At 43.9% G+C, this 19,953-nt stretch overlaps 1 pseudogene; it reads left to right on the top strand.

Annotated features, from left to right (window-relative positions):
• Nucleotides 1-4,628: 4,628 nt before the first annotated feature.
• Nucleotides 4,629-19,953, top strand: part of LOC128584494 (neurotrophin receptor-interacting factor homolog) — a 29,357-nt pseudogene continuing 14,032 nt past the window's right edge.

The raw sequence follows: 19,953 nt of genomic DNA, 5'->3' as shown, positions 1-19,953 counted from the left end.
ACTTTGAAAGGAATTGCTTTTGCAATATGTGTTAAAGTGATAGAGATTTTGTGTGTTCACTTGGGTGCTTTGACCTGTACATTTTTAGTTCTTTTTCTGCCTGGCTTATATCACTGATTTTTAAAATATTTAGTTGACTTTTTTAAATATGTTAACATTATTTGTTAGTAAATTCATTTTTATGTCTTTTTCCCAATAATTATAGTATTTAATTTTTTCATCTTTTTTGCATTAACAAGAAGATCCAGAAATTCTAAAATTAATATTGCTGAGAATGGATTTCTTTCTTTGGTTTTGGAATGTATGTATATCTACCTGTCCATGGTTGTTGAAGAGAGAAGTAAACAAGAACAAGACCCAAGAAGAAAGATGGGAGTTAATTTTCATCAAGAGAAAAAAGGTCAACTTCCTAGGGCAGACAGAAATACTGAGATGAGTTGTGTTCAGGACCAGCAGGAAGTGGCTGGTTGGCTTCTTCCTTGTCCATACCCTAGTGGAGAAAGGACAAAACACCATCACACTGAGGATAGTGGGAGGAACAGTGGGAGTCCAGTCCTGGGTGACATCAGTGGGCAGTTAAACCAGCACCAGGAACCACCTCCTTGCAGATTTTCTATTCTTTAAGGAGACAATGTTGATTATTTGGGTTTTCATTTTATTTACAACCAAACACATCCAGTGGAAACAGGTTGCAAAGGTGTGGACTAGATTATTCCAAACATGCCTCACTGGTTTATCCTGCATTCTGAGGACTTCCTGAATTCTTCTTTGAGGCAACCCATTTTCTAGAGGCTGTCTGTGGTCAGCCTCTGGTCAGAGCTCACACTCCACACATTTCTACATGCTATGTCCAGTGTGGGTTATCTTGCTGTTACCTTATCTTTGATGTTGGGCGAAACAAATGGAGAATAAATGAGTAGCAGTAATAAATAGAACAAAGAACTTCTTTTCTGGGAAAAAGAGCTATGATGCTAATAATTTACAGGTAAAAACACTGATTAATTTATCCATATTAATACTTCTCCAACCTGAAGTTCTCAAGCTCTGAGAAGTTCAGAGATGTGTGCTAGAACCTGACAATTCTGTGTGAACTATATGAGGAAAACTAAATGTTAAACTTTATAATTGAATTAAATAACTACTACCCTGTTTTCCCCAAAATAAGACATCCTCTGAAAATAAGACCTACTCACAGGAAAGATAAGATGTCCCCTAAAAAAAAGACCTAGCACATCTTTGGGAGCACACGTTAATATAAGCCACTGTCTTATTTTTGAGGAAACGGGGTATTGCAAATTCAGCCATTTTCCTATATGATCCACAATGCCTTCATTGCAAGTTCAAATCCCAAAACATTTTCTAATGAAAATTTTTTCCCTGTTATGAATCTGCAAAATATGTATGAACTAATAATGTTATTTATACTTTGTCTTTCTTCAAACTAGTGTAAATCTTGTACTTTGCTGTGGATATACTCATGTGTTTGATGACCAGGCATTAATTCAGACATATTAGGGAGGTTATATACCTCGTGGTGGATACACCTTACTATCCTACTAAAATCCGAGTAATTGTGAATTCCAAAATACTTTTGGCCCTGAAGGCTTTGAAGAAGGGATCAGGGCACTGAATGTTGCTGAAAACAAACAAACAAACAACAAAAAAAAGCACAACCTTGGGCGGCTCCTGTGGCTCAGTGGGTAAGGCGCCGGCTCCATATACCGAGGGTGGCGGGTTCAAACCCAGCCCCGGCCAAACTGCAACCAAAAAATAGCCGGGCGTTGTGGCGGGTGCCTGTAGTCCCAGCTACTCGGGAGGCTGAGGCAAGAGAATCGCTTAAGCCCAGGAATTGGAGGTTGCTGTGAGCTGTGTGAGGCCACGGCACTCTACCGAGGGCCATAAAGTGAGACTCTGTCTCTACAAAAAAAAAAAAAGCACAACCTTTCTGACATTTTACATGTCAATAGTTAACATCTGTTCAGAGATTATGTTTTTTTACAAATTACAGTAAACGGCATATTTAATTTGATAAATAGGAAAAAGTATGCAATTATTAAAAGTTGCATCAAAATAGATTTCATAATTCAATCTCTAATAATGCACTTATTTTAAAGCACCCACCTTTAACCATAAATAATGCTTTTACTCTATACCATATAAACAGAAAAAGATATTAAAATAATTTCCTAGGGGACTTGCTTCCTCAATATGTAAAAGACCTTCATCAAACATGAAGGTTAAAAACTAGAAACATCCCCGTTTACATCCAAAACAAAACAAGAATGATTGTTAGTAAACACGACTATTTAAAATGGCTCTGTCGCACTAGCTATGACTATACAACTTTAGTTTTATTTTAAATTGAAATATCAATGGATATGATATTTTATTTACAAAAGCCAAGAAAAATCCAAGGAAACATAAGAATAAAAGACATCTGCCTGGTCTCTGACTAAACAACTAATACACAAAACCCAACAGACTTACTAATTGCAACAAAGATTAAGACAATGTGTAGCCCGAAAGTGAACCACGCAGGCCCCTAAATTAACAATCCCTGTAACAAGTTTGGTAAGCACACGACGGCTCAGACATGTAATCCTAGCAGTCGGGGAGGCTGAGGCAGGTGGATTGCTTGAGCTCAAGAACTCCTGGAGACCAGCCTCAGCCAAAGACTCCCCACAACCTCTAAAAACAGCTGGGTGCCTGTATTCCCAGCTAATCGGGAAGCTGAAGCAAGAGAATCACTTGAGCCCAAGAGTTTGAGATTGCTGTGAGCTACGACACTACTCTGGCACTCCACAGAGGGTGACAACTTGAGATTGTGTCCAAAAAAAAAAAAAAAAAAAATTAGCAGGCAGTGTGCAGGACCACTAGAGGGAGGCACAAGGCTTTGAGAAACACCAAGAAACCTCAAGGAAGACAACAGAAAGAAATCCAGGATAGATTAGCAGACCCTGAGCCCCAGGAAGAGAACATCAGAGCCCCTAGGCTAGGGCCCCAAGGAACACAAGACCACAGATTGGGAAGGCAAAATACCACATGCCAGTCCCTGAAAAAGCCAATAGATCACAGACCACCCTGGACTTAAGGAAGACCAGCAAACTACACATCCAGCTCCCACCTCCAGCTTCCTCTTCCTGGATATGTGTACCTGGCACCCAGAAGCAAACTCGAACTCAGGAGCTGAGCAGAGGATCCCGGCCTGCCCACCCCTTCCACATACCATGGGTGCAGTCAGTCCTGATCTACTCCCTACAACTGTGTGGACATTCAGGCCCAGCCACACTGCCTGGGAGACAGTTAATCCCTTCTCTTTAAACCCCCCCACCCCTCACCCCCGGCAAGAACTAGGGTGAATGCTTCGCCTCTCTCCCTCCCCACTTCCGGTGGACAGAGACTGCTCACCCCACCCACCCACCCACACCCGGGGTAGGCCTGGCCCACTGCTCCCAGGCCTGGGCAGATTTGAGTCCCAACACCCAGCTCCCCCTAGTCTAAAGCGGGCGGGCCTACAGCACCAATGAGCCCTCCCCCGCACAAGTTCATCCCCTTGGTACCACCTTCCTCCCCCCAAAATGTAGTGGGTTATTCGCTCTGCCCCGCCTCTCCCACTCAAGGGGGATGGTGGCCTCTAGGTCCAGCCCCTTAACTCCGGACCTGTCTGGCCTTCCTCCACCCCAGAGCAATGTCAAAATGAACCCCGCCCAAGCAGCCTCGCCCCCTGCATAACTTCTGGCCTGACTCCCCCTTCCCGCGCCTTCCCTTTCTCCTGCTTCCAATGGGCCCCAGGAGGGGTCGCCCACATGGTGGGGCACGACTTTCTCTCAAACTGGGTTGCCCTGCACGGAAGTGCTGGGGACTTGAGGCCTAGCTTCTCTCACCAGAGACCTCCCTCCCACGCCCCCCCCCCCCCCCCGCGCTCAGCTGCACCGCTGGTTGCCACTTACCGGAGCCTCTTTTCTCCCCCAACTCCCAGCTTCGCCTGCCTCACCTAGCGGGCTGAACAAGATGGCCGCCGGGGCGAGGCCGCGGGGAGAGCCGCGGGGGCTTCTGGGAGTTGTACTCCAGCCGGCGCGCTGACGCACTTCGCGGCGGGGCGACAGGCGCCATTGTGAGGCGTGCACCGGGTGAGTGGGGCTAGAAAGCCGTGTCCGGCGGGAGCTCCCTGGGCGGGTGTGGGGTCAGTATTTGGGAGCGGGCACAGCCTGGGGCCCTGCCCTGCCGCGCTTGGGAGCCCGGAGTCAGACCTGCCTGCCGTCCTGACGACGTGCTATGGGACATGGTGTGACCTGGAACCCCGAGGGGAGACGGCGGTCTCGGGACCTGAGGGCTGAGGGAGCCGACTGTGCTTGGGAGCGCGGGGCCCGGGAAGGCGGACGACCCCCTGCGGGTACGTGGGAGCTGGGAACAGCGCGCTCCTGTTGGCCAGGGTCCTCTCCAATCGTGCTGCAGTGCGCTTTTGACACATTCTGGGCTCCTCCTGTGAGGGTGGACTTGCCATTTCCTGTGGATGAAGCCATTTGCGAGCACACCCGGGGAGAGCTCCCTGGCGATTTCCCCTGAACCCCACTTTGGTTTTCTCAGGACTTCACCCATTCCCGAGACAGACTGAGAGGGAGAAAAGTATGGCCTTCAGGCATCTGACGACCTGGTCCTGGGTGAGTAGAGGCTTCTTTTAGCTTTTGAGTCCACTCCTTTATGGGGGTGTGGTGGGGAGAGACCCCCTTCCGTGAGATTTCCTCGGGCCCCAGAGCACCTCAGGAAGCTGCAAGGGGTTGGTTGGGCGTGAGACAGTCCGCAGGTTGCTTTGCTTTCTAAGGGGTGTGGTTAGATTAGTGGCCAGATTGGGGGTGATTCTGAAGGGCAGGCTGAGGTGATTCCAGTTTACTCTAATCCATACTGAGCTGAGTAACTGACAGGTATAAGTGAGGATTAGGCTTCTGTTGAGGTTTCAAACAAGACGTGACATGAGCTCAGTTTAGCAATAAAAGGAAAAGAGAATAGTGGATGGATCCCTGAAAATAAATGAGATAGAAACAGAAGGGGCTCCGCTCAGCTCGTCTCAGCTCGTCTCCTGTAGCACAGCGGTTACGGCGCCGGCCACGTGCACCGAGGCTGGCCTGTTCGAACCCGGCACAGGCCTGCAGCACAACAATGACAACTGCAACAACAACAAGAAAAAAAACCGGGCTTGTGGCGGGCGCCTGTAGTCCCAGCTACTTGGGAGGCTGAGGCAAGAGTTTGAGGTTGCTGTGAGCTGTGAGGCCATAGCACTGTACCGTGGGCAACATAGTGAGACTGTCTTGAGGGAAAAAAAAAAGAAAAGAAAAAAAAAGAAACACTAGGGGCTGAAGTCTATTTTTTTTTTTTTTGAGACATAGTCTCACTATGTTGCCTTAGGAAGAGAGCCGTGGCGTCGCAGCTCTTAGCAGCCTCAGTCTCTTGGGCTTTAGAGATTCTCTTGCCTCAGCCTCCCAAGTAGCTGGGAATACAGGCGCCCATCACAATGACTGGCTGTTTTTTGCTGCAGTTGTCGTTGTTTGGCCCGCCCCTGCCGAACCCGCCAGCTCCCGTTTACGTGGCTGGCACCCTAGCTGCTGAGCTACAAGCCTGGAGCCATGGGCTGAAGTCTTGCATGTGATGATTCAGCTCAGGGAATTCCTTAGGAATTCTTATACTCCAATCCTCAGATTAATAAGAAATGGGCAGGATTTCATATGCCAGCAAGGTCTGGTGACCTGAATAGGGTCAAGCTTAGTGTTTGCTCAGAGTTTCTGACTGGCACAGAATCTCAGGATGTGACTCCCAAGATGATCATCATCTTGTACACCATTCTGTGATTTCACGGGCTCTGTCATCCTCCTTTGTCTTTCTTTGCCATGGATGAGGACATGCCCTGACTGAAGAAAAATCTGGATTTTAGGAACCAGTGACTTTTGAAGATGTTACACTGGGTTTTACTGGGGAAGAGTAGGGACTGCTGGACCTGGAACAAAAATATCTGTACAGGGAAGTGATGCTAGAGAACTACAGCAACGTGGTGTCAGTGGGTAAGGCTGGCCTCCATGTCAATAAAGATCTGTGCTTTGTGTGAAATGTGTGTCTATTTGGGCTTAAACTGCAGGGATCACAGTAGAAGTGTTATGGCCCTGGAGCCTGAGGAAGCAAGTGTGATTTTTCACCTGTAGGATAAGGACTTACTACTGCCTAATCCATTGCTAAGAGCCCCCGAGTACTAGGCATGTGTCTGTTAAGGATGTTTGCAGCTGCAGTAGTGTATGATTCCTGTTTTTATAATAAGAATTACATAGGATGTGGTATAAAATGTTCTACCAGGTCAAGTGTATCGTCATCAAAGAACCTAATCTCTTGCATCTCTGGCTACTGTGAACCTTTCCATCTTCTGGTTAGTCATTGTATGCCTGTGGCTTCAAACAATTCTGCATTCAAGGCAGAAATAAGGGAAGGGGTAGCGCTGGCCTGCTCCTTTTCACAGCTTTGCATTTAACAAGAAAACAAGCTTTTCCCAAAAGTCTCAGCTAACCCATCTCCCTTTGTGTGAGTGACTGGAACTGAGCCAAGATAGGGGATGGATAGGATTGTGGTCATCAGAAGTTATGTCATGCCATCACAGGGAGGAAGGTGGAAACAGCTTGTACAGCAGCAGGGCAGCATTTTCTCCCGAACACAGACCACCCCTGCAAGCCCTGTCTCTTTTCCTTTGAGCAGAATATCAGCTTTCCAAGCCAGATGTGGTATCTCAGTTAGAGGAAGCAGAAGAATTCTGGCCGTTGGAGAGAGGAATGCCTCAAGATACCTTTCCAGGTGAGAACCAGGCACATGGGAAGACCTTACAGGGAATGGATCAATTGATTAGTCTGGGACCAATGTTTTAGAAAAGAGTTGGAGAAGGTTGGAGTGATATAGTAAGTAACCACAGACATGCAGAACCAAGCTTTTCTGTGGCTCTGCCGCGGACCGCCCGGTCGGTGGCTTCCAGTCCGAGGGAATTCAGGGAGAAGAGACGAGGAGGGTTAAAGGGGCGACGCAGGAAAGACAGACTGACACACTTCACAGGTTGGAGTATGTAGCTGCAAAATTTATTGAGGGTATATGTTGGTATTTATACATTTTCTTTTCAAGGTTCAAATAATGCAATCTTTATTCTGCTTATGCTTGTAAATTATCTTTGTGTCTGCATATGCGGTTTATCATGCATTACATGTTTTCAAGGTTTTGCTCTCCGGAGGGAGGTTTATCAGTAACACCTGCTTACTCCCTCTTTAGGAATGTCAAGGCTTATAACTCCTCTCAGTTTTGCAACTCTTTTCAGTTTCTTATAATCTTTTTCTTTTTAAAATAGCTTGACATATTCCTTTATGTATAATGCTTGATTACTTCTATATATATTTTCTATATATTTTTATTCTTATTAGTAACTATATATGTTAGTGTTTAGTAATAGTATAGTCTGCTTTTAAATTCTATTATATATTTCTTTTACTACTTTAATTCTAATTAGATTAATTCTTATATTCATATTTTTAATCATGTTTGTGTTTTCTACTGTGCATCTATTGATTATAAACTTAGTGGCTTTAGGTGTTTTTCGAATAAATGGTTATTGTGAATAGTGATTGTGTGTATTGTGTTAAGACATGCTGTTTGCCCCGTGGCTCATTGTCTTAGTTTACTGACATTTATGATGGAAAAGAATTGCAGTCGCAAGTTTCCTTGTGGGCTATATCTGGATCAGTAATCTTTGAGTTTATTCTGTTGAAACTTCTTGGTTGCTTATCGGGAACAAACAGACATAAGACACAAATCAATAATCACATACACTCTCCTTCTACTAGTGCCTTCACCTATTAGGAATGCGGAAAACTGTGTGCTAGGCAGCATTTCTGCCGCTGTCGCACACAGGGGGTGCTGGGGGCCCAGCTCCGGGGAGCACTAACCTCCACTCCATCACTTACAGCGCGGACAGCGCCACCTCGCTGCGGCCTGATGCCGAGGGTGCGGCATGGCTCCAAAGTTAGTGTCCTACTTGGTTGAAAGGGAACCTGTTACTAGGCAGGTGGTATATGTGTTGACAGTAGGGGCTCCCTCACACTGTTCCATTCATTGTCTGCATTCCTCCCCCTCATGTAATCATTTTTAAGTCTGGTGTGTCTCTAGCCAGACTTCTGTTTATGGGTTTAGTGCACGTGTATAAATTTATATAGATGTTTTGGGGGTGTATTATACTCAATACAGACAGGTCTGCTTCACTCTTTAACAGATTCATTGTAGTCCACATTTTATTTTTCTTCTCTCCCCTTGGGAGACATTCCAGTTGTTGGAAAAAACTTGCTTGTATACAGTTTTTTGCACATACAAGTTAGTTTTTCTGTAGGCTAGATTTTTTTCTTTTTTCTTTTTTTGGATACTGTAGCTTGATGTACTTGCCATAAATTTGGTTACATTCTCCCTGAACTGAATCCAAATAGGCAAACAGTCATGCAGACCTAGGGCACATGTCACAAGTAAGGCTGCTTTAGCAGGTGTGGTGGCAATCCTAGGCGCATCAGTTATCTGTGCAAGAAACATAGTTGATACCAGTTAACTGTAGGATTGACTAAAGTGTAAGCTAAAAATCTGGTAGCAATAAATAGCCACCTAAAATCCTGTAAAGTATGTATAGCTCAGGCACATGAGTGCTTTTTGCCCTCTCTATCACCAGGGAAATTTTTTTTTTCTTTGCCCTGAAACAGAGTTTCATTATGTCACCCTTGGTAGAGTGCCATTGGCGTCACAGCTCACAGCAACCTCAAACTCCTGAAATCAAGCGATTCTCTTGCCTCAGTCTCCCAAGTAGCTGGGATTACAGGCACCTGCCACAATGCCTGGCTATTTTTTGTTGTAGTTGTCATTATTGTTAAGCTGGCCCATGCCTGGTTGGAACCCACCAGTCTTGGTGTATGTGGCTAGCACCATAACTGCTATGGGTACCGAGCCTTAATTTTTTTTTAAGATTTGTGGGTTTGATGGGTAAAGAAAAAAATAGCATATTAGGTTTAGTTCACATTTTCCTCACAGCTGCCAGAGTTGCATGTTTTATAAATTTATATACTCTTGGCATTTTTTTCTTCTGTGAGTTTGTGTATTTTCCCTTTTTTGTCACCTTTTATATGTGGTAATTAATATTTTCTGGATGTTAAGATTGAAATACTATATTCCAGACCTTCTATCTTCATGTAGTCTCTCTACAGAAGTTCTATAATTTCAAGTATTTTTTTTTTCAGGTCTGTTTTTATTACCGTTCTTGGTTTTGAATCATAAGTAGGCCAATAGTACGCATACTTTTGTGTTTTCTAGTATTTTCAAATTTATTTTTTGGTTAGTTCAGTTTATATGGAGTTTCCTCTGACACTTGGTGTGGGGTACAAGTTCTTTCAGCACTGTTTACTGACTATGTTCTTTGTTCATTGGATGTTAATTGTTTTTACTTTTTGGAAGAAGTTATGTAATTGCATTCACATGAACTTCCAAAGCATTGTGAAGCTGAGAGTGTGAAGAGTGGATGTCTGATTTCCAGATTTTGATGCGCATGACACTGGATTCTACTTCGATTCAAAACAGTTTATCTGGATGAAGAAATAGTCATCTAGTCTTTTCTAATGAATGAAAATCAGTAATATCCCCAGTTTCCCACCCAGAACCTACCACGGTGGTCATAGGGATATTTTTTTCCTTTAAGCAGTTAGCATGGGGACATAATAGACATAGAAGTACCCTTAGTGTAATGTGTAGCTGGAGTCTGTTGACTTTTTTTTTTTTCATGTCAATGCTGATAAATTACTTTAGGGAGGTGGGTTTTTCTTTGCTATCTTTTTTAGCTTTTCTATCATCAAGGCGTGCTGGCTAGAAAGCACACTGGATGCTTTGCCTTCTCTTTGTTCTCTGTGCTCTGATTTAAATACCACTGTAACTACCCACTTATGGTTACTATGTGAAATCTGTATTTGAAATCTGTATCTGGCCCCCATGTTTGATGATGGACTGTTCACCACAGAATAGTGGGGGTGTGGTCTCTCCTCTTCCTCTTTTTCTCAACTCTATTTCAGGTTTTTCCATGTTTTAGCTTGACATCTCGATTTTTTTTTTCTTTTCCACATTCAGAGGCCTTTCTGTTCTCTTCACTGAAAATGTTTCTACCCATTGGCACAGGTAACCAAACTATATGTCCTCTACAAGGTACCCTGCAGTGCAAGCACTTTGTGTCTGTCTGCCCATTGGTTTCAACCTTGATCATCTAGACTCCTAATGTCCCTTCTGGTCTTTATGGTTCCAGATTACTCTGGATGGGACGAGTTAGTGTCTCATCCTCCCTAGAGCTTAAGTCCCATATCCTGCATGGGAAACCTCCAGGTCATGTACTTCTGGATATAGTTCCCTAAATCTAGCTGCTCTGTGGGGGCACTGTGGGTGCCTATGGTTCTACACATAGGGGAAAGCTGGCTTCACAGGTGACAGATTGAGGGGTGGTGTCTCAGAGTTATAGGCTGTGTGAGGGAAGTTGTGTGAGGTTAGGGAGCTCTTGTATTTTGTGCCTGAGATGATGGGTGCCCAGTTAATCTCTGCTTTGTCACAGAGTTATTTGTTAGATGTTTTACTTCCTCTCCTTTCCTTCTTTCACCTCCCAAATATTTACAGACAGTCTCTTCTGTCCCATGCAGTATACTAAACACTTGTGTGAGAAACTGAAGCCTTAACTTAAACCCTGCCACCATACAGTTCATAATCAATTTGATGGCTGTTTGTAAGCAGATAGCACAGATAGAATAAGTTGTAGTAAGTACTGAAAAGTAAAAGAACTCAGTGGAAAGGGGAGAGCTATGAGAAATTAGGGAAGAAAGACTCTGCAGGGGTGAGATTTAAGCCAATAAGGGAAAATAAGTGTGCCAACATGCAAGAGTGTTGGTGAAAAGAGCTTCCAGACTTGGAGACGTCATTTGTAGTGACCATGAGATGGGAAAGAGCTTGGCTTTCTGAAGAACAGTAAGTTGCCCCAGTGGGGCAGGAGTAGATAACAAGTATAAAGAGGAGCATGTAGTTTGGCATAATCAAAGTCTCATTGGCTGTGAGCGGACTGCTTTGCATTCTTGAGACCGGGTGAGACGTACCTTTTCACGGCTCCCTTTGGGTAGCTTGTGAAGAAAGAACTGAGGTACAGCACTGTAGTAGACCATATGCCTTTAAGGAAAGGAGAAGCAAGAGCTAAGCTTGGAAACACTCAGCAATTATAAGAAACACCTGTAACATCTTGGTACTATTAACACCTTGGTGATAAGGGCATGGGGTAGGGGGGCCACAGTAGCACCTAAGAGAGAGGTCCTAGTACCAGGCTTGAGAGTAAGAGCAGGTTTAGGGAGAAGCAAGTGTGGGTGATTCATGAGTGGACTCAGTGGGGGTAGGTGAGTAATTGGTTGAGGATGGTGAAGGAAAAGCAGCCAAGAATTCTTCATAAGTGAAAGGAAGACTGAGTTCCTGTGATTATTTATAACATGTACTTACTACATACAGTGGTCCCCCAATATCGATGTGGGATTAGTTCCAGGACCAACCTTCACACAAGATACCAAAATCCACAGATGTTCAAGTCACTTATATGAAATGGTTTAGTATTGGCATGTAACTTATGCATAGCCTCTCATATGGTTTAAATCAATCTCAAATCATCACTCATAATGCTTAATACAATGTAAATGGTAAGTAAAGTAGTTGTTAATACTGTGGTGTTTGGGCAATAATGACAAGGGGAAGATTCTGGAAATGTGCATTATGGACACAACCATCCATTGATTTCCCCCAATACATTCAGTCCACAGTTGGTTGAATCAACAAATACAGAACCCATGGATATAGAAAACCATCTGTACATTCTTTCTTATATGTCATTATCTTATTTTTAAAATGTGATAAGGGAGAAAATTTACTTCTGAATTTTTGGCATGAACCAAGGACAGCTGGTAAATGCATGGACTTTTTCAAGGGGTAGAAGTACAGGGTTTTTTTTTTCTTTGTTTTGTTTTGTTTTTTGTCTTTGGGGGTTTTGTTTGTTTATTTGTTTAGCAGGCCCTGGCCTGCCTGGTTCAAGCCTGCCACTCTTGCTGCACAGGGCTGGCATTCTAACCATTGAGCTATAGGTGCCCAGTCTACTTTTTATGTTTAAATAATTTTAAACAAAATGTTTACACTAACACTACAAAGTCACAGGTTTTGCCTTGATTTTGAACTATCCCATGTCTTGACTGGTTCTGTTAATAAAGAGTTTGCGTGAGAAGAAAGTAAGAGACAGCTAAAGAGGTTTGCAGGGTGGCGCCTGTGGCTCAGTGAGTAGGGCACCAGCCCATATACCAAGGTTGGTGGGTTCAAACCAGTCCTGGTCAAACTGCAACAACAAAAAAATAGGTAGGTGTTGTAGTGGGTGCCTGTAGTCCCAGCTACTCCGGAGGATGAGGCAAGAGAATTGGCTAAGCCCAAGTGGTGAAGGTTGCTGTGAGCTGTGATGCCGTGGCACTCTACAGAGGGCAAGAAAGTGAAACTCCGTCTTATAGCCGGGCATTATGGCGGGTGCCTGTAGTCCCAGCTACTCAGGTGGCTGAGGCAAGAGAATCACCTAAGCTCAAGAGCAGGAGATTGCTGTGAGCTATGACGTGACAGTGCTCTACTGAGGGCGACACAGTGAGACTCTGTCTCTAAAAAATAAATAATTAAAAGCTCTATACTTCTAAAAATAATAATAATAAAAAAGAGGTTTGCAAAGCCAGTTGAGTGCACCCATTTGACCTCAGAAGGAGAGCCAGTCAGCACATAAATGTTTTTGGAATGGCAGCCTTTACTGTTGGCTGAGACATTTATCCCTCATAGAGGCCTCTTTATCCCACCACTGGCATGGCTATCCCTCATTAATGGACAGAACTGGAAGTGAATTCAAAGCTGGGCCTTTTTGGCAACTCAACTTGTGTACTTTTCCAGCTTTCTGTGTTCACAAGAATGACAGCCTAGGTCCTGGTTGTTGAAGTAGAAAGAAAATTCAATAAATGCCATATTCTCAAGAAAGCACTGAATGGGTAGTGATGCTGTGAAGGTAAAAAATGTGCTGAGGTAAATTTTATGGCAGTCACACTTCAGCTTTCAGTTAGTGTCCATCCCAAGAAGGCATTGCTCTGTGTGGCTATTGGGTAGAATACTTGAAATATAAACTAGATTTAGTCATTAGGGAAGCAAGGCAGGGAAGGGACTATTAATGAAGGTTATGCTCATAGGACATCCTACAAGAATTTAACACTTTTTACTTGTGAAGTCATTTAGTAGGAAATGAGCTCTAAAAATAAGAATATGGCATTCTTTTCAAATCTAAATTTTTGCAAAAAAATAATTTAAGGAAGGAAGTAGTTTAATTGGGAGAGAGAGATGCTTCTGTAGATTCCATCCTTCATGTAGCCCGACAGAATCACATAGACCACAGAGTTAATATATATATATATATGTATGTTATATATAGAGATAGATAGATAGATAGATAGATGTATATATAGATAGATAATGTAGGAAATGAGTGGAATACACTTGTTTGATAGAAAAGATAACTCATCTAAAAACAGAATGGAATAAAGCCCACTTTCAGCTCAGCTTGTCCTTTAAGGAAAGACTCACATGGGAGGTTAACCTTCAAAGACTATGAATGAAGTTCTTTTCATGAGTTTTTTAGCATCTGAGAACTCACACAGGGAAAAAAAATCTCAGTAATATCACATCACGAAAGACTCTGGCATAACTCAGACTTGAGAGAATTCATACTGTAAAAGTTCTTAACAGGCAGTGATTCTGTCTGAGAATTCTGAAATGATGATAACATGTAATTGCTATGGGGAAGTTGTATGCATAGCTCTCCTACTCAGCATCATGCCAAAATAGCCCAAGAATGTAATCAGTGTTGGGAATGCTTCAGGTGTTATAGAAGTCACTGGCAGGGTGCCCAGTGAATGACAAAGTGGGAACCCCTTCAGTAGGAGTCCTCATTGTTTTCAGCATAAGAGGACTCTTATGAGTGGAGATGTTCTGAATTTAATCTCTTCAGGCAAATTAACTGCCTTAGCCCTCACTTTATTTAACAGAACAAATAAATTTACCCTGGACAAGACAGGTGGATTGCTTGAGCTCAGGAGTTTGAGACCAGCCTGAGGAAAAGCAAGACCCTGGTCTCAATAAATAGCCAGGCCCTGTGCGCCTGGGAGGCTGAGGCAAGTGGACTGCTTGAGCCCAAGAGTTTGAGGTTGCTATAAGCTATGATGCTAGGGTGACTAAGTGAGACTGCCTCAAAAAAGAAAGAAACTTATGATAGAAAGAAACATTGAATAATGTAAAGGTGCTGTTTTATCTTGTTTTTTTTTTCCGTTTTTTTTTTTTTGTTGTTGTTGTTGAGACCAAGTCTCACTATGTCACCCTAGGTAGTGTGCTGTGGCATCACGGCTCACAGCAACCTCAAACTCTTGGGCTTAAGTGATTCTCTTGCCTCAGCCTCCTGAGTAGCTGGGACTTCAGGTGCCCACCATAATGCCCTGCTATTTTTTGGTTGCAGTTGTCATTGTTGTGTAGCAGGCCCAGGCTGGGCTCTAACCCAACAGCCTCAATGTATGTGGCCGGCACCCTACTCACGGAGTTACAGGAGCCGAACCTTATCCTATTTTTTATATCATACAGAACATAAGCCCTACCTAAAGGTTCGGTAACATAAGTATATAAATGTAGTAAAACAGATCTTTACTAGTTTGTTTTACTCTCACCTCCCATATTTGTCTTATAAGACCTGTATAAAATGTGAGCCTCTTGTCTAGGGAACAAACACTCTCTGGCATCCAGTGTTGGCAGCCAGGGCTAAATGCAAGGGCTGAATTGTCTTTAACCTTTATCTGAATATGAAGGAAAACAGACTAAACTTTTGAGGCAGACATTTTATAGAAAAAAGAAGAACACTTCCTCACCTTGGCGCTTGTTGCTCAGTGTCTAGGGTGCCAGCCACATACAGTGGGTTCAAATCAAGCCCAGGCCTGCCAAACAACAATGATGACAACTACAACAATAAGGAAAAGTAGCCAAGCGTCATGGTGAGCACTTGTGATCCTAGCTACTTGGGAGGATAAGGCAAGAGAATCGCTTCAGCCCAAGAGTTGGAGGTTGCTATGAGCTGTGATGCCATAGCACTCTACCGAGGGCAACATAATGAGATTCTGCCTCAAAAAAAAAAAAAAAAAAAGAAATTACTAAGGGTTTTAGTAATTAAAAAAAAAAAAATAAAGTGCTGTATAAAGAGGTAACTCACCAGAAGGTTTACTTTTTTGTGTGTTTTTTTTTTTGAGATAGTCTTACTATGTCACTCTTGGTAGAGTGCTGTGGTGTCACAGCTCACAGCAACCTTTAACTCTTGGGCTTAAACGCATCTCTTGCCTCAGCCTCTTAAGTTGCTGGGAGTACAGGCAGCCACCACAATGCCCGGCTATATTTTTGTTGCAGTTGTCATTGTTTTTTAGCTGTCCCAGGTCAGATTCGAACCCACCACCCTCGGTGCATGTGGCTGGTGCCATAACCACTTTGCTATGGGCACTCAGCCAAGGTTTACTGTTAAAATGTATAATTCAGGGATTTTAAAACTATTTTCACAGGGTTCTGGAACCATCACCACTATCTAACTGCAAAACATTTTAATCACCATGGCAGGGAACCCATGTCAGTTAGCAATCCCCTTTCTATTCCCTCAATTCTTCCATCTCCTGGCAATCACCAATCAAGTTTTTGTCTGTATGGATTTTGATATTTCATATAAATGTACTAATATGGCCTTTTATATATGATTTCTTTCACTTTAGCATGATGCTTTCAAAGTTCATCTGTGTTGTGGAATGTATCAGTTGATTTTTTTTTTTTTTTTTTTTGAGACAGAGTCTCAAGCAGTTGCCCTGGGTAGAGTGCTGTGGTGTCACAGCTCACAGCAACCTCCAACTCTTGCACTTAAGTGATTCTCTTGCATCAGCCTCCCAAATAGCTGGAATTATAGGCACCTGCCTCAATGCCTGGCTATTTTTTGGTTGTAGTTGTCATTGTTGTTTGGCGGGCCCAGGCTGGATTCAAACAGCTCTGGTGTATGTGGCTGCCATCTTAGCCACTTCAGCTACAGGTGCTGAGCCTATCAGTTGATTTTTTCTTGTTGCCAGATACTTTGTTGTACAAGGGGATCACAATTTCTTTATACGGTCATCAGTTGACGGCTAAAAAGGGGAAATAACACAGATGTCCTGTTATGAATAATACTGCATTCTGAGACAGGTTTTCGTAAGCATATGCTTTCAGTTCTATAAGAAATACTCAGTTCTTTTGGGAATATTTACTAGATGGAGAGTTGGGGAGTTATATGTAACTTTACATTTACGTTTTTGAGGTTTTACCAAAGTATTTTGCAAAGTGGTACAGCATTCTGTATTGCCACCAGGAGTTTGTAGGTCTAGCAGTTTTTCCATATTCTTACTTGTTACGGTCCATCTTTGATAAAAACCGTTATTGTAGGTATAAAGTATATTTTATGATGATTTTGATTTGCAGTCTTCTGATGGGTAATGATACTGAGCATCTTCCCATATGCTTTTTCACCATTTGTCTTGTTCTGTTCTTGACCTGCAGAATATCTTGGGCCTCAAATCAAAATTCAGCTGGGTCCTCTTCCTGGTGAGAATCCCCTGATGAACATTGAGGTTGTTGAGGTCCTCACACTGAACCAGGAGGTAGCTGGTGCCTGTAATGGCCAGATTTGCACCGTCTATGCTGAAGATGGGATCCTGAGTCCTGACATTCTCAAGGAGCCAGTATAACTGCTGGGTGAGCATCCAGCTGATCCTGAGGCAGCTCATCAGAAATTTCGGCAATTTCATTATGGGAATGTGGTAGGTCCCCGAGAAGCCCTCACCTACCTTCGTGAACTGTGTCACCAGTGGCTGGAGCCTGACGTTCACTCCAAGGAGCAGATGCTGGAGTGCTGGTGCTAGAGCAGTTCCTGGGTGCACTACCTGGGAAACTCCGGATGTGGGTGGAATCACAGCATCCAAAGGACTGCAAAGAGGTGGCAGCCTTGGTGGAGGATGCGACTTGGATATCTGAGGAGGAAGGTGAGTGCAGTGGAAGGGTAGGTAGGTGTGCTGCTCCATGTGGGTGTGTTAGAGGACTCTGCAGGAGAGAGAACTTCAGACTTCCTGGGAGAGTCAGGGGACGGGTAGTGCACACTGTATGCAGACCAAAGATATCTGTGTCCCCATGTCAGAGCTATTGAAATCCCTGGGGTAGGTTCCAGCACTACATTCTCCAAGGAGCCCTCCAGAGGCTCCAATGAAAGCTTCCAGATAAAGTACTTCTTTTTTTTTCCATTTGGGATCCCTGCTGTACTACGATTCCTTTATTACTTGGTGAGACAAACAAAAGTATTGAGCTCTCAGAGCCTACAGTCTAGCAGGAGAGACAGGGATTTAACAAATGAATGTGCATGTGATGATGGTGGGATCACGATGAGTTTGAGAGTCCTCTTGGAGCTCATGGAGGCTGAGTCAGTGGAGTTGACACCTGGCCATGTAAAGAAAAGGCAGGAAGAATGAGCATTGCTTATTAGGGCCTAAGAATAGATCACAGTATGTGCATGGATAATTTGGGTAGGTTGGTACAGAAAGGGAGCAGGGGACTGAGCTGGCACAGCCTGTGAGGGCCCTGTGGTGGTTTGCATGCTGTTCTAAAGATAAAGCAGTGGGAATTGATCCCTGAACTCTGAAGGTGGGGGCCACAGTGAGACTTGAGACAGGTACAGGTGTTCCTGCCTGTAATTCCAGTACTCTGGGGGGAGGATCTCTTAAGCTCAGGAGTTGCAGAACAGCCTAAGCAAGAGTGAGAGTACATTTCTACCAAAAAAATAGAGAAAATTATGTAGTCGATGTGGTAGGTGTCTGTAGTCTCAGTTACTTGGGAGGCCAAGGCAGAAGGATTGCTTGAGCCCAGGTTGCTGTAAGCTAGGCGGATGCTAGGGCACTCTAATCTGAGCAATAGAGTGAGACTGACTCTCTCTCTCTCAAAAAAAAAAAAATTGCTTTGAAATATCAAGCAGGGACAAAAAAAGAAGAAGAAATGTATCATGCTGAGTATGGTGGGTGATGAACAGAGGACAGAAAGGAGAGTACAAGCATAGTGGCTACTTTGAGCTATTGCCCATCCTCCCAAGAGAGGTGGCTGGCTGGGGAGAGAGCACACATGTGAGTTTTACAGAGTATGGATGCTTCTGCATTGTGTACCTCCATGTTCCATGTTGATAGGTATCCATAAGATGTTTCTGAAGTGAATGAATGATTAACTGGTTGATGTTTATGATTAAGGGGAAAGGAGGAATCCTATAGAGGAGATGGTGGGATTCTAAGAACAGGTAATCCTGGAGAAGGTGTGGTGGGGGGGTGGGGGGGAAGGCAGATACAGAGTTTGGGGTGCTGTGGTCTTCAGAACAATTGTCGCAAAGGTGTCTGTGTCCTCATTGTAGATGCACCCTCTACATCTATTATCTTAACAGGGACAAAGGGATCTTGGAGATATGATTAGGTTAAGAGTCTTGAGATGTGAGAATAGGTTAGATTATATGGGTGGGTCTAATGTAGATGTGAGAATAGGTTAGATTATATGGGTGGGTCTAATGTCTTTGCAAGGTTCTTTTTTTTTTTTTTTTAAGAGACACTTTATTGCCCTTGGGAGAATGCCATGGCATCACAGCTCACAGCAACTTCCAACTTCTGGGCTTAGGTGATTCTCTTGCCTCAGCCTCCTGGGTAGCTGGGACTATAGGCACCTGCCACAATGTCCAGCTATTTTTATTGTTGTTGTTGCAGTTTGGCTGGAGACCGGGTTTGACCCACCACCCTCGGTATATGGGGCCGGCGCCCTACTCACTGTGCCACAGGCGCCACCCCATTGCAAGGTTCTTAAGAGAGGGAGGCCACAGGATCAGAGTCAGAGAAATTTGATGACAGAAGAAGGAGTGATATGAGGAAGGGCCATGAAATACATATTTGGGATAGCCACTAGAAACAGAAAAGGCCAGGAATGGGTTTTCCCCTAGAGCCTCAAAAGAAGCCCAGCCCTACTGACACATTGATATTAGCCCAGTGAGGTACATATCATACCAGACTTATGATCTCTAGAACTGTGAGCTAACAAATATGCTCATTTGAGCCACCTAGTTTGCAGCAGTTTATTACACCAGCAATACGAAACTAAATATCGGTTCTGGCCGGGGCGCAGTGGCTCATGCCTATAATCCTAGCACTCTGGAAGGCCAAGGTGGGTGGATTGCCTGAGCTCATGAGTTCGAGACTAGCCTGAGCCAGAGCAAGACCCCATCTCTAAAAGTAGCTGGGTGTTGTGGCAGGTGCCTGCAGTCCCAGGTAAGTACTTGGGAGACTCAGAAAAGAGAATCACTCGTGCCCAAGAGTTTGAGGTTGCTGTGAACCATGATGCCATGGCACACTACCTAGGGCGACATAGTGAGACTCGGTCACCAAAAAAAAACAGGATAGAACATTACATTATTCAATGTATTTCTTTCTAGCATAAGTTTCTTTCTTTTTTGAGGCAGAGTCTCACTTAGTTGCCCTAGGTAGAGTGCCCTGGCATCATAGTTTACAGCAACCTCAAACTCTTGGGTTCAAGCAGTCCACTTGCCTCAGCCTACTAGGCCCATGGGGCCTGGCTATTTTTAGAGATGGGGGTCTCGCTTTTCCTCAGGCTGGTCTCAAACTCCTGAGTGCAAACAATCCACCTGTCTTGTCCAGATGAGACTCTGTATCAAAAAAAAAAAAAAAAAGAGAGAGAGAGAGAAAGAAAGAAATACAG

Source organism: Nycticebus coucang, chromosome 4, assembly GCF_027406575.1.
Source record: "Nycticebus coucang isolate mNycCou1 chromosome 4, mNycCou1.pri, whole genome shotgun sequence".
NCBI classification, from domain to species: domain Eukaryota; kingdom Metazoa; phylum Chordata; class Mammalia; order Primates; family Lorisidae; genus Nycticebus; species Nycticebus coucang.
Note: the sequence above shows the minus strand (reverse complement) of the source record. Positions and strands in the feature narration are given on the sequence as shown.